The sequence below is a fragment of the Lissotriton helveticus genome, chromosome 1_2 (genome assembly GCF_964261635.1).
Source record: "Lissotriton helveticus chromosome 1_2, aLisHel1.1, whole genome shotgun sequence".
NCBI lineage: Eukaryota > Metazoa > Chordata > Amphibia > Caudata > Salamandridae > Lissotriton > Lissotriton helveticus.
The window spans coordinates 228,634,784-228,650,621 of NC_136058.1; positions in this window are offsets into that span (position 1 = coordinate 228,634,784).

Genomic DNA, 15,838 nt, shown 5'->3' on the forward strand with positions numbered 1-15,838 from the left:
CTGTAACAAAGTACTTCCACTATTACAAAATAGAGGAACCTCCTAATGAGTACACTCCTTTCGAGGAGGTGGAAGTACCACTCAAATTCCAAGAGCATTTGCTCTTATTTGATGGCGCCCTAAAACATAACAATCACATCACCAGGCTCGGTCCTTTAGGTAGACCAGGAGCAACGTGGCCGGTCCTAGCCGGATACACACCACATCCAGACATCAATGAGATGCCAGCAGCAGAGCTGTTAACACAGCTAAAACAATTAATAAAAATACATAGACAATTAGTCCAGTATGTGATGCGGACTTCAACAATTCAGCCAGCGATTAAACTCCCACAGCTGACCCCTCACCAGGGGAACACAAATAAAATTACACCACAGAACATCCAGTCCTGCCTAGGTAAAGTACCGGCTAAACGGGAACAAATACCATTCTGGCTAGCGCAGAAAATCACCCAAATAGAGGCGGTGTTTCCGGACACCACCCCGCTAGAAAAGCACAGGATTCTGACTATCTGTCTCCCAATGGGAATCGCACCACACATTGAGGACTGTGACACTTGGGGTACAGTCTTTGCTTCCATCTACACAAAAACGCACGGTGTTCCATCCATTTCGGTAATACCAGATGTGCTAAAACAAATTCAAGATGAATATGGTCCTGAACCCGCTTTAACTCTTGGTATGAAATTACTGAAAGACTTCAAGCAGGTCTCGGCTATATTATTAGCCAACATAAAAGGTGAAGCAGCAAACGTGGCGATCCGCCAGAGGTTAAAAGAGACAGATATAGCAGACCAACCAGCTGAAATTGCCAGAATCATAGAAAAATCCTATGAGGAACTAGGTAGAGATAGTTTAGGTGGAATACCAGTAAAACCGCAACTACTTGAAAGTCCTGAAAAAATATTTTTTAATAATAATTCACCAAAAAAGAACTGGGATGGAAACAAACAATCCAATCCTAAAGAAAAGAAATTCCAGTCCCGAGGAAGGTCTCCTAGGCGAAGAGAGAAATCTCCGAACCAAAGACACAGGTCACCCCAGAGTGACCCCTCTGGGAAAAGATATAACCTTAGAAATAGGGATAATATAAAGAAGCCTGATAGATATCAAGACATTGATACACGTCCCTCCCAATCTTTTCAGACTTCCTCGCAGAAATCGGAAAGAAGAGGACGATCAGAACAAAGAGAAGAGCACGCCAAGTCCAAAGACAAGGAACCTGCTCAACTAAAAAAGAAATTACAATTTCCAAAAAAGAAGGTAGCCAGTATCAAGGTAGTTAACAATGCCGAGAATACTGAGGACACAACTGAAAAACGGAGAGTGGGCTCAGACAATGCTAGACAGTGCAGCAGAAGTGAGCATAGCTCGCAAAGTCCTTATGAATCATCTGGAGACAGTGGACACGAATGAATATCTTCAAGTGGAAACTGCGGACACCAGAGTTAGCAAACCTCACAAGATATACGAGATAACATTACGTATAGAGGGAGATAAGACTAGGAAAATAAGGGGACTATTTTGGGATAACCTCTCCGAGGGCTATGACATCCTTCTAGCTGAAAAAGACTGGCCACCAGAGTTTGTTAGGGAGTGCCCTCATGGCGAAGAAATAATTATGCCTGCCTTCTCGAATCATATCCCGATTCATAAAAAATACACACTTGCCAGAAAATGGGCAGTGGCTTTAGCTCCTGCCTTATATAAAAATCACGTGGGATGGGATGAGGATTCTCCTCCTCACAAAATCCAGTTAAAATCACAACCTACTGCACAAAGGCAGTACCCAATTAAGCAAGAAGCTAAAAAACAGGTAAATCAAATACTAGATCAGCTAGAATACCAGGGGGTGATTGAAACTTGCACCTCACAAATGAACAACCCTTTGTTTCCGGTCTCCAAACCAGACAATTCATATCGTCTAGTTTTGGATTACCGACACCTTAACACATGTTGCAAAACTTTTGCAGTGCAAAACTCACACAGTGCTGCACTAATGAATAACATAGTGCGCAAAAAATACAAAACAACCTTGGACATCTCTAATGGATTCTTTTGTCAAAACATAGCACCAGAGAGCAGATATTTAACTGCATTCTCAATAAATGGCACTCAAAAACCATTCTGTCGGTTAGCCCAGGGGTACAAGAACAGCCCGGGGGTATTCTCAGCGAGAGTAACCGAATTACTACAACTATATGATGATGAAGCATTATCTTATGTCGATGACATTTACTTAACAGATGATGACTTGGAGACTCACTTGAAGAGAGTGAACACCATAATACTTGGGTTCGCAGCAGAGGGTTACAAATTCAACTTTAAAAAATCCAGAATTGCCCATCTGACAGTCCTATTCTTAGGATATGAGTTATCAAGTGAAGGCAAAAGCCTGGCTGACAATTTCCTAGAGAAATGTGCCGTACTCCAAGCACCTAGAACACTAAAAAACTTACAGTCGATTCTAGGCTTCCTAAACTTCGGAAGAACATACATTGCAAATTACGCAGAAAGGGTCAAACCCCTTTATGATCTGATAAAACCAGATTTTAAAAGATCCAATTGGACTCAAATACACACAGAAATTTTGAGGTCCCTACAAACAGACATGCTAATTAAAACAAAATTAGAAACACGTGATAACACACGCAATCTTGTGATTCGAGTCATCCCAGGGAGATGCGGATTCACATACCTGACCTCTAATGAGGGAGAAAAGGTACCAATTGCATTCAAATCACACTTGTACACAGAGGCTGAACAGAAATTCAGCAACAAAGAAAAAATTGTTCATGCAGTTCAAACCGCAATAGCTAGAGAAAAAGATCAAGCGGACGGTAGACATATCACAGTCAGAACAGCAGAATCAGCCTTTGAGGCACTAACAACACCGTGTAATTTACCTACAACAACATTGGAACCAGAATGGTTACAATGGGTGAATTCAATCACAACGGACAAAGTATACTACTACTTTGATCCAGAACTAGAAGAAATGGAAAATTTAGAATATGAAAAAACATACCCTCTGCCAATCGACATTCTGCCTTTACGACATTACGCCGGTGTAATCTATACAGACGGACATGCTCAACCCCCCGTTTGGGGAGAACAGGCATACAACCCCACATGTGAGATTACGAAAGAAGTGTGGCGCGGAGGTAAACTAAAACCTCTATTAACAAAATCACACTCAGTAGAAACTAATTCAGAAAAACAAACTGAAATAATAGCATTGAAAATGGCGCTAGATAATGCGGATCGCGAATTCCCGACACTTATAGTGTCAGATTCATATTACTGCGTCAAATCATATAACAAGGATTTGCAGACATGGATTCAAAACGGTTACAAAGATGACACAGATGCACCAATAAAGCAGAAACTGCTCTGGGAACAAATAGCTCTTTTACAAAAAGAACTACCAAAGACTCACGTGACTCACTCACTGAGTCATCAGCGTGATGGCGTTCACGTTGCAGGGAATTCATTGGCTGAAACAGCCGCAGCGGCAGCCACTAAATCGGCTCCCGTAGTTCGAAAAAAGCGTACATTAAAATACATTGACGGTGAAACAGTGCTGGCGGTGAAAACGTCATCAAAAGGCGACTGCTCAGCGTTACCGATCAACTATCCACTCAATTATACATACATAATCGATGCAAACTCCGTCCCTTTTGCTCGAATCCCTGGAGTGGGGGATAGAGTGATTCCAAACATGGACAGGAGAAACTTGTTAATCGCAGACGCACATATGGGCGAGGGTCTCAGACACCTCAAACTAAAAAATTCTCTGGAAGAATTACAATCAAGGTACTGGTGGCCAGGCATGAGCCTGCGTCACACCATGTTTGTAAAAAACTGCCCAAACTGCAACAGAGATCGCAGTGGGGAGAGAAACAGTTTAATACCTCGTCGTTCTACTCCAGAAAAAATCAGGAGTAAAAAGGAAGGGTTGCGATTAACTTATACAGGCTAGTTCCACTTATAATGTAGATCACCAGCACTCGGCTGACGTCCGGACTGTTATACAAAGATTTGCGAGTCTAAATGGCATATACGCTAAGAGCATGCTACGTTTGACCATTGTTTTCACTCTAGCCCTCCAGCCTGGGGGGAAACATGGCCAAATGAGCATAGTCCAGCGGGAATCTTCTCACTTCCTTCCTGAGGGTACGGGATGGTGTAAAGAAAAAACCAAGGCATAAAGCAATCTATAGCGGAAAGGATATTAGGTTCGGGAGCTGGGTGGGTCAAACATCTAATAAGTGTCCAACGTAGTCTCAATAACTTGCCAAGAAATTCTCTGAAGGGATTCAGTCCGTACGAATTATTATTCGGAACTAGGATGATTATCTCTGACCTTGACAGTCAGACTTCAGTGGTGAAAGAAAAAAGCTTTGATATCAAAGACCGTTTGGCTATTTTGCAGGACTTAAACAAAACAAGAAAAGACCTGAGCAACATAAAGTTGAAACAACAGCCAACAACCACTGAAGAACCACCACCTGTCCCAGCAAGACCTGTCTGGATTCCTAAAGTCGGGGATCTAGTCAGGGAGAAGATCGCGGTAAAGAAGGAATTTGGGCCTTCTTACAGAAAAGCAGTTCCTGTCTTGTCTGTGAACGGGACAAGATCAGTTGTACTACCGCCACTTGCTGGTAAAAAGGAGAACCGAGTTGTATCCATCGACCTGGTAAAACCACAATCATGTGGCCGATAACAAACAGTAGGCCAAGTGGACTCCCAATAAGTAGCAGAACACCAAGGTTTGCTACCAGTACAGAGGTCCTAACGAAGAGGCTCATCACATTCGAAACGCCTACAGAAGAACAACAAGGACTATGCAACAATGCAATAGAACTCAGACCTCTGAAAACCCAAATAAAAACATTTAGCAGAGACACACCAATCTATAATGAAGTACCAAACGAAAATGCAAGAAACAGAAATCCTGAAGCAATTGGAACAATTGACAGAACTGCATCCGGCTACTTCATAAACTTCGATGATTCCTCTGAAGGCTTCAGTGAATCAAAGACACAGCCATCATCAAAAACCTTTAAAGATAAAGCTAAAGAACTTTTGAAACAACTGAAAGAAACATATCTGATTTCTCCATGGATTGAATTTTGGGTGGGTTTTGGTGCATTTATCCTCATACTTTGGCTCATCATGGTACTTACATTGGGACGCTTCATTGAGGGAAAATATGCTAAAATGGACACAGCAAGTCAGAAAATCAACTTGATCCTCAAACCACACACATCTTCACACGTCGAGAAAAGAGAACTTTCTTCAGCCAACTTCACAGCCAATCCGATACCTGGTGGGGTAGCCTGGGACAACACTGACTATGAAATTTATGGTCCGGTCGAGATCCTGAAATATCCACACCAAATTAAGATCTCTTTGAGTGACTTTGTAAAACCAAACTCATTTGCTGATGATTGGGACTTCGAAAGCATTAATAATATGATGTCTGACTTAGTAATGTCTGCTAAATTTACCAAACATGATTATTTGCAGGGTTCTACCAATTATGATAGTATGTACTGTTATAACCACTATGGTAACCATTTTTTACATAGATCTGCACAACCTAGAAATGTTTTAAATTATAATCAATGGGAACATTGTGCAACACCTCCAAAAGGGAGCTCAAGAACCGTTTACGACAAATATTCATATTTTTCAGGTTTTAACACAAGTAATGCTGAAGCATTTTATTTTAAATTGTCAAATAAGACAGGGACCAAGACCATGATAACCAACACAAAATTGTTATATTCAGACTCATTCTTTGAAAAAATGAATACTTTTGGTTTTGATTATTGGGACAAAAATGTTGAATTGAAAAGTGTTTGGGGTACAAAAGAATGGCAAGTACATGGTTTAGAGCCTGCATGATCCCAGAAAAAATGATATTTTTAAATGACACTGTTCAACAAACCACCTGTCTTGGCCTAGCCAAAATCAAAGATTTAAATAAACCGTCTATTCCAAAGCCAACAATGTTTAGCAATAACTCTGATACAGATGAAGAGATAGACGTAAACCATATATTAAACCAAAACAGAACACATCCTGATTGGAAACAGTGGTTGATCTGGCCCACAGATACTAATAACTGTCAAGACAGATTCCTGAACAAAACACAGGGGTTCAAAATGACCAGGCCAGACCCTAGATATCCTCAAAGACATCACCCAGGGATAATAACAACCTACAGTGTGGGCAAATTATGCCTTCAGTGGCTACAAACTTCCACACTGGCAGAAATTAAGCAACACCTAACTTTACTTACTGATGGTGCTGACTTGCGTGATTTCACTTTGGGACCACGCAAACAGCGTCAAAAGCGTCTCATAGCAGCCTCTGTATATGCAGCATACAATGAGGCCTGGAAGGTTACTCAAATTGAAACAGCAGAGAGAATACGGGAAATTGACCGTATTAATTTGGAAAAATCACTTTCTGTAGTGGACAATGGGTTAATGACTCTGTCCTCCAGAATTTTTTCTTTGGACAGCATTGTGTCTTCAGCAATCGATATATTATTGCAAGACTTACTGTTATTACAACACGGTCAGTCACAATTGCGTTCTATTGTACAGCTTGGCTGGACGTTACAAAATCTACGTTCAGGCTATGTGCCTTGGCGTTAAATCAACACAACGTCATTATTCCAAATCTTTAACCTTACTGATAGACAAATCAGTATGGCACAAAAGGGTGCTGATTATACAATCTTGAGCATTGAAAAACTCGAAAGATTACCAGTGACAATGTCAGAACGACCTGTCAGTGCATGGATAATACATGGGATAATAAATATTCCAATCTCAACCTTCAGGTTTCAATACTGCCAAAAATATATACAGGCTGGCATGTACGAGAAATTGGGAAAGGGGTACATTAAAACAACATGGAACCTGCCCTATTCACATGCATGTGTCAGTAATAAAGGACAGAAAGTGTTTCTTAGTGGCAACAATTGTGCGATGTCACTAAGTGGCACACTTCTGTGTAACGGAATTAGTTTGCATGGAGCCTGTGAAGGGAATTCATACAACCTTTCATGTCACCAGCAAGGCGCACCTGCAACAGAAATAGAACCATTCTTTCAAAGACTCTATAATGGGAGTTACATTCTTATTGTAGACCGCAGATGTTGTAGTCTTATGCCCGGGACTCCTTATCTAGTAACTACGACTGCGAAGGTCAAGTGCTGTGGACGCTCATCGTTCCCCAGCTCCTTCCCAGACAGGGAGGCAAGGGCATGGCCCGATTTGAAAATTACTTCTATTCGAATAGATACTTTAAGCAGAATGAAAACAGTGCTTCTTCAGACGCCTACCAGGCTCTCGTCATCAAAAGAAACATATGATCTACAAGTCGCAAGGACGACTGGAGAGATACATACATTATTATCAACTAATTCCCCCGTACATTTCGCGGAAATCCTGAATGAAATCTTAAATATTTCTGATACCAATGGGGTCTCAAAGGTATTTAAGACAGTATTTTCGATGGCATTAACACCATTCAAAGCCATACTGGGTATTTTTCCAGATTTCGTCCATTCGATTTTTGGCGGACTTCCCCTGATCTTGGGACTAATTGCAGGAATCCTATTCTTAGTCCTTATTTTTCGTTATGGCAACCCATGTCACAGACAAAACTCTTGCGACAAGGGAAGAAACAATCCTAGCCATTGGATACCGGGACCGGATATCAAAAATCCTGGGACTCTCCCGGCTTAGAGACCTGAACATGACTTGGTTTCTATCATTTCGACCAATGTGGCAAAGATGTGTTTTACCTGTATTAAGGTGTCTGCTATGCGGAGAAGAATGCGTGTTAGACACCTGTCTGACGCTACAATCGGATGCGCCGATGGATGCAGAAACATTGTTGAGCCCGATCAAGGTTCATGCTTTGTGCTGCCCTCAAAGGCTACCAATCCTGATGACGGCATTCGTGGAAGCTTCACCACTACGATTGATGGGTAGTGAAGTTCAAGATGAAAGCAGCATCGATCAGGTACGACCTTCTGTCAGCAATGCGAATCAGAATGTCAATGGAGACAATCATGCACAAGAATGCATGATTACACCTATTTCCGAGTTAGTGGAACTTTCCCAGGAAGCTGTTGACAGTTTTTTCGAAAGCCTAAATGATATGATGTTCTCACCCGAACAGAAATAGAGACTTTTGAGCAAGCTCGCACACGGTGTTCCCTGAATTCGGCCTTCAACTTTAAATAATAAAGTCACATGAACTATTTTTCACTCCAGTTCACGGACAGCAACTCTTTCAGAAGCCCCAATTTATTTTTTCGGTTTTTCGGGACACTTATCTTCTGCTTAAAGTAAGAAACTATTCCTAAAGAACTAAGATTTCTATTTTTAGATACTTTATAGACTTTAGCTGCCCGCTGGTATGTTCACAAATATTTTATTCTGTGATGGAATGGTCTCGAAACTTTTTTCTGTATTTAAGAAACCATTTCATGTGTAATTCTCATATACCAAATAAGCAATAATGTATACAAATGCGTGATTACTTTAGCATTATTCCATAGCATGAGTGCATACAATATATATGTCTGCAAATTTTCCGTATATTTGAAGAATTTCAAAATGCATTTATGTATTTTGGGGTGGTAAGGTATACACACTACTCTATAGTATGTTGTACTATGTTATACTATGCCTAGATTAGTAAATATGTCCATAGTTAGCGTGGAGTGGGTGTCATGTATTCCTATAGGTTCTGAATCGATCCCCCTATTCCTGACCCTATTCTAGTTAAACAAACCAACAAGTTAACTAGCAGTCAGCCCATGAGGCAGAAAACCCCCATGATGCAGATACCATTATCTGACGCAGTCACACTACGGCACAGGAACGTGTTATCTGATTAGGTCATAACGCTTGCGATCTAATTAGACAAGCGATATTCCTCCAGCCCCTGATAAGGCATACGGAGTTCTCATAACAAATCAAACCTATGACAACCTGGGCAAAACCCTGCGGCCATTGTTTTGATTTCACCGAGAACTTCAGTAAAAGAATGTGCTAACGAGCAAGTCGTATGACATCTTTATTGACGTATCTATGTCCATCCTTACGTCAATCTCGGCACCTTAAAGGTATAAATATTACCGATCTTGCCCTATGCAAACACACGCGTGGTGACGAGACGGAGCAGCCATACTTGCCGAAGCCAAGAGCAGAGCAGACCCCGCTGGCAGCAGCCCCGCCTTCCTGACGCGCTGAGAGACGCGCTGACTTCTCCTGCCGAGAAATCCAGCCCCGGCGTTTCTGGGTAGCCCTCGCAGGCAGCCTGGAATATCGAGACCAGAGAAAGAGATACCATTCCTCATTCATCCTAACTTCCAGGTACAGAACTGAATAACCCCTCGCAGAGAATTCTTTAGTTATTCACTTGGCAAAAACAAACTTAACTTAAACTGTAACTTTCTATTCCCGCCCACGTATTAGGCTTAGGTCAGGTACACGGGGTAGGCGTATCTAGAAACACCAGTTGAGTACGTTTAGTCAAATGTATATGTGTATGTAATATATTTTATTCATTTTAAAACATCATATGGCTTAGAAACCATATCAATGTTTTTACAGTATTATTTTATACTATTGCTTTTAATGTATGCACTTTACTTAGCTATAAGTATTGCAATAAGATCGATCCATTTCTCTTGTATGAGAAAAGAGACTGATCAATAAATAACACCTTTTTATTGAACACGCCCGTCTCTTCCTTTTCTCTATATTCTGATGAGACTAAGAATGCACGTACTGACTGAGTAAAATAATTTGCCTTTTGTTCACACGACTCTCGAGATTTACTCTTGATTAGGGGAGAGCAAAGTTGTCATGTTCTATGGTTGTCAGAAACTAAATCCCTTCTTGTCTAATCAGGGAAGTTAAGTCCTCCTTGAACATTCGAGAAAGTTTCTAGTGAACTCTGAGCTAAGCTGGCAAACCCAAAACTTTAAGTCTAGTATCGACAGTAGTAGACCTAGTTAACGTCTGGCCTAGGCCTTTACTGCTGTAGGTACTATTCCAATGCGCAGAGCCTATTGGGATGATAGGAGCTACACTACAAAACAACCAGCTTATGCAAAGGGCAGGACCTAAAAACAAGCCTCACTTATCCTGCTGCCCGACCTATTATTTACATTTTGAGCCAAACTGCTTGACAATTACTGCACCTAGCTGTCTAACCATTTTACTGCACCTTCATACAGATTTTTAGGCATGGTACCATAATTGTCAAGTCAATCCATGTCACACACAACTTCTTCAATGAGCTAGGGCTCAACCAACCAACATTTAGCACGTTATGATTCTTATACCATATACAACAATATTAAAAGTAATACTCCATGTCCCAGAATGCAACATATTGTTAAAAGGCCAGCAATGTCTTTACGTGTTGCATATAGCAGAAGAAGGTATATGTTGACATGTACATGTAATGTTTTACCTGCCAGGGACCTACAAGTATGGGAGAATCAGTTCCGATGCATGCCATGGCTTGAGCACAGGTCAGAGATGCATGACAGCTGATGGTTCGGATGTTAAGGGGGCTCATTGAGGAGGTAGGTGAACTCACTCACCAACTGCAGTATACACATGACTGCAGAATGCTCGGTACAACTCAGAATCACCAATTATCTGCTGGCTTCAGCTTTGGCTTGTGCTACCAGCCGCATTCATAGTACACTTGGGAGCAGCTAAGCTGCCATCCAAGTCACAGGGAATTGCTGCCGTGCAGACGAACACAGAACTTGTCATGTCACATGCTCGCATTGTTTTGAGGTGGGACATTCATCAGAAGTTAATTGCGAGAGGTTAGGAAACGTAAACAAAAAGAAAGTACAATTCAGCACTTTTAGTAGGAGGCCACTAGAGGAGGCTTAACCAAAACGGGGCTACGATGGTACAATCTCAACACTGGAGTTTATTTTTCTTCAAAATGTTTTCCTTTGATTTCACTGTGATGAATGCTCTGGTTGACCCTACCATGTCCGTGAGTGAACTTGTCCCTATGTACCAATAATGTAATGGAAGTGCACAAATAAAACAGCACAGCCACAGGCTGCTGAGAGGGGGAGAAAAAATGTGGATGGGGCAGAAGAAACAGACACAAGGTTGTATGGGGACCCCTAAGCAGTTCAGTGTGGATGAGTATTAGCCTGCTCTTTCAGCTTTGGATTTTTAATGCTCTTTAGGTTGATAGAGAGCAGTGGTCGAAGTGCATGAATAAAGTGTGGGAACTGTGATCCTGAGTACATTGGGGGCGGGATCAGTGATTGTGGGAAGGAGAGCGGGAGGTGCATTTTGTTCAGGTAGCGTACTTCCTAGAGGAGGCACTTGGGGAGATACCAACATTTCGCCTTTTGGTGAAAGCTTTTGAATGACTTCTATTTAAAGAGGCGGGCACATTTGAATAGCAAACATTTTAGCAAAAATTCAAAGTGTATTTTGAATAAAATAATAATAAAAAGAATGCAGAATTTTAATCATAACCAAAAAAATGTTTCTTTTTCAGTTGTCTGGTCGCAAACCTTTAACTACCTCCAACACAGATTATATTGTATTGAAAGACGCAGGCTATTGTTAACAACATTGATGCCAGTGAATGGCGTAGATGGCGAGCTTGGGTATGCAAGCAGTCAGATCAATCAAGACATGACTAAGATCTGAGGTAGCTCCCAAAAACCTCTAAAGAGCTGCATTCTTGCCTGCGTTTTTTCTGCACATCCCCATGAACTTTAACCATTTTCAATAGAATATTGCTATTCAACAATTACTTTTTATTTAAGGCTGTTCTACCGCAACCTTTACACTAATTACTCATTAAAAGTGTGAAATGGACATATGCTGTGTCCACATGTAACGAAACTGGTGCTATGTAAAGCCCTCTGATACCCAATACTGGGTCAGGTTTGCGCTATATAAAACTCCGTAAAAATAAAAAAAATTAAACATTTTTTTTTAAAAACGTGACAACTTCAAACATGTTCGCAGCGACGGGCGATTTGTTTGCTGTGTCTTGTACCTTACTCCACATTTTGTGACCCTCAAGCTGATGACATAAGCCTGACTGGAGTGAAACAGCATTAAAGAACAGCATTAAAGAATCACACTAAAAGCTCCTAAATCCTAAAAACTTAACTATTCACTTATGGCTCAACTCGCAAACTGTGAAAGCGGACGGGGAGTATCAAACTGGAAGCAGCCAGCAGGATGTGCCAGGGATGTGAAGCTTTGGCGGACGCAAATACTATGAGTAGGCTGGGAATGCCAGACCAGGAGGAGGGGCCACCGCACACTGTGCTCGAGGCTCAGGATATTCAGGGGAACTTGCCTGCACTTGGGGTCCAGTCAAGTGATTGTATATAGAGCCGAGGGTTGTTTTCCTGAAGCAGCCAGTAGGAGGAGGCAAGTCTTTTGCAGGATGTAAATTCCACAACTAGGCTGCGAACCCGAGACCAGGAGGACGGACCAGCGTGCACTGTGCTGGGCAAGAAGAAGTAAACAAGGAATGCGCGTGAGAGAGATGGGGAGCAGGAGGTGAGCCCGGGAGTGGTGCGTACGCAGTTTGCTCCTTTTTGAAGCACATACTCGTGCTTGTGGCTCTTTTTTGAAGCACATACTCGTGCTGTTTATCCAAGCACGAGTATGTGCTTGGAGAAATAGCAGAACAACGGCAAAAGTTCTCTTAAGTAGCGCATGCGCGCTGCCTAGGCGAGACCTAAAAATGTCTTTCAACTAAGCAATTTCAGTTCCATGTGGTCATGTTCTAACCCTGAAGTCATGTTGTCTCATTGGTTTTGTTTTTGCTATTTGTATCTCTTCATTTTTAGGTCTCAGATTCATACAACCTTAGCTGTCTGTACAGAGACCTGTTGTCTAAAATACATAACATAAGCTTAAAGAGTCTATGGGTCAGTGCATCACACATGTTTCACACATGTTCTCTGTTTCTGATGTGCTTTTCTTTTAAATGATCTAGCCCCATATCTTGCGTTTTTTCCACAAAGGAGTATGTCAGTTTCACCGTGTTCTGACTGGATGAGTTGTAAACTTTCACTGCTGATGTCAGGGAATTCTGTTCCCTTTTCCATGGTTCTACATCTGTTTGGACTTGGTGGGAGCACATGACTTTTCCTCCAGTATTTTATTGTGTATATGTTAACATTGAATATGATGTTTTGTAAGAATGGTCTCTATCACTTTCTATTTTCACTTAGTTTAATAATGTCTATTGTCTTTAGCTATATGTTTGGAGAGGCTCTGAGCAATGCATATATCGGGGTTGCATTTATACGATTGTTGCACTACTTGAATTTTAGTTGCTAGGCACGTAGGGAACAGTGTCATGTTTAATTATATGTGTGCCAAATTTATCCTGTTGGTCTGTCGTCTTTTCTTGTTGACCCCTTTTTTAACTTTTCTGGGGATGAGACACTAAATACTTGTTTTGTTTATTTGTAGATGTTTTCTTCTATACTTAATTCATGGTGCCCTGCTCGTTGTACTGCTTTACATAGTTGAGTATCCTTTTCAGTTTTTCAAGCCACTTTGGTTTGCTTCATCAGTGGGTACTTTGATTCATACTTTATATTTCTTCTCCCACCTCAGAATCTCAGTGATTTGTTTCAGAAAATTGTGTTTGCCTGATCTATTACTCTAAACATAGAAGAAATAATGCTGACAGAGAAAGCATGATGAACTATTCTTGTTTTGTGCGTCTTTCTACACACTGAATCTCTCATGGATCAGCTGGAGGTGCCAATTTATGTCTCCACCACCAATGTTTATATACAAAAATGTGTAATGATAAAACATAGGTGCCAGTACTAGTGAGCTACAAATGTACAAATTGTATTTTACAATCTTTATGTTTTACATTTTATGTCTGTCTTCTCAATTGTGCAGGCCATAATTGATGGTTTATTTGTTTAGGTTTTAACCACTTACCTAGGAATTCATATATGTTCAGTAGCGTAATGAATTGTTTTTAACTTTTGATGTATAATAAATGATTTGTACTTTATATACTTGTGGTTGCAATATAATCTGTTTCATTGTGAATATTTAGACTATGTTTGAGCTATATCCTGTTATTTGTTCAAGGGAATTCCTTTTTTGACAGGTGCCATATTTGTGACATGGAAAAAGGTGGGGACTTTCTTAAGGGTAAGTTAAACTGCAATATATGATGTAATTTATATTTGCATTGGATTCAACTTGGCTAAGGTCACTGGTTTTCCACCAAATCTGTTGCAACTGGCATTTTGACAGCAAAATTTGAACAGGATACCATAAACTTGTGCACTACCTGTAGGCTGTAATACTTCATCCCTTTGGGGCTCAAACGAGCCCATACATGCCAATAAACAAGATTCATATGGGACACTCTTGATTTTGTAATCTCCAAATAGCTTTATTTAATGTGTCTCCTGCCTAAAATCACTAAGAAAGGTAAGAGGTGCACTCGATTATCTACTCTAGGCAAAAATATTGTACTGATCTAATCCAAGGGTGCGTCACTACAAAATTGTGTTGGCTAGCACAAAAAGTGACAAGAATGACTAAGTAGAGAAAACCTACTTGTAGTGAGCACTGTTCCTACTGGAAAAATGTGAATTTTCCGATAATATGGAAGAAACTTCTAGACAAATTATACGAATAATAAACGTTGTGAAATTTTACGTTCTATTATTTAATTTTCAATCATAGAACTTATATCCAACATGTATACATTAATACATTGCATTTGTGTATCCTATTGTACACCTATTCTATATATAGATCAACATATAATACATGAGGTTGTAAGTAAGTACATAGCAAATTCACTATTTACATATTTATAAACAAATGTGGAACCATTATTCAAAGTTGTTCATGTATCAATATGTTGATTTTCTGAAAAAACGATGCCCAATGCATTTCGGGACCAGAAGGTACCCTTCTTCAGGGGCGAAATCCTAGAATATACAAAAAGCTTATCAGTACGATCAAAGATTTTTTTTTTATAATGATATCATTTATCTGTAGATGGAGACACGAAAAGGGGGGAGACAAAACATTCGGGCAGATTAGATTTGTACAGTGTTTTAGATATACTCCCTAGTTATATTCTTCCTACAAAACAGGGCATATATAAAATCACATAATGCAAATTACGTCTTGGGTTGACCTAAATGTAACCTCCTAAATAGCTGTTGAGCATAACCTCGATATAGTCCACGAAAAACAGGGCGAAATCAATTCCCTACAAATTGTGAATAATATGTCTACAAAATGATTATAACCATGAAGGCGTACAAAGGAAATTACACAGATTGTTTCACTGATATAAAAAACATGTATGGGATAGGACTGCATGCACAGACTGCTGCTTTCTAGAGAACCTTGTGAAGAAACCTATGTGAAAAAACATGGATGTAATGAAGAATATTATAACATATTGCCAGATAAATCTGTTAAGTATCAATACCTCAGTGTTGTGCTACCTGCCTGAATATTAAGGAAAATCCTAAATTTGCACAGACAAGGATATAAAGTGCTTGGCACACAACATCATTGCAGGAGGCAAAAATAGAGACTCACATTCATTCTACATCTTGTGGTTAAAGTATACGAGCACAAATGTTGAAATTTCACTGAGCACGTACCTGTACCAAAAATACGTGATGCCGTGAGTGGAATCCTAATGTTAGTCTTAATATCATAAGGGCTGCAACGCGCTGGGCTACGTAGCATACCCCGGAAATGAGGCCACTAGAGGGA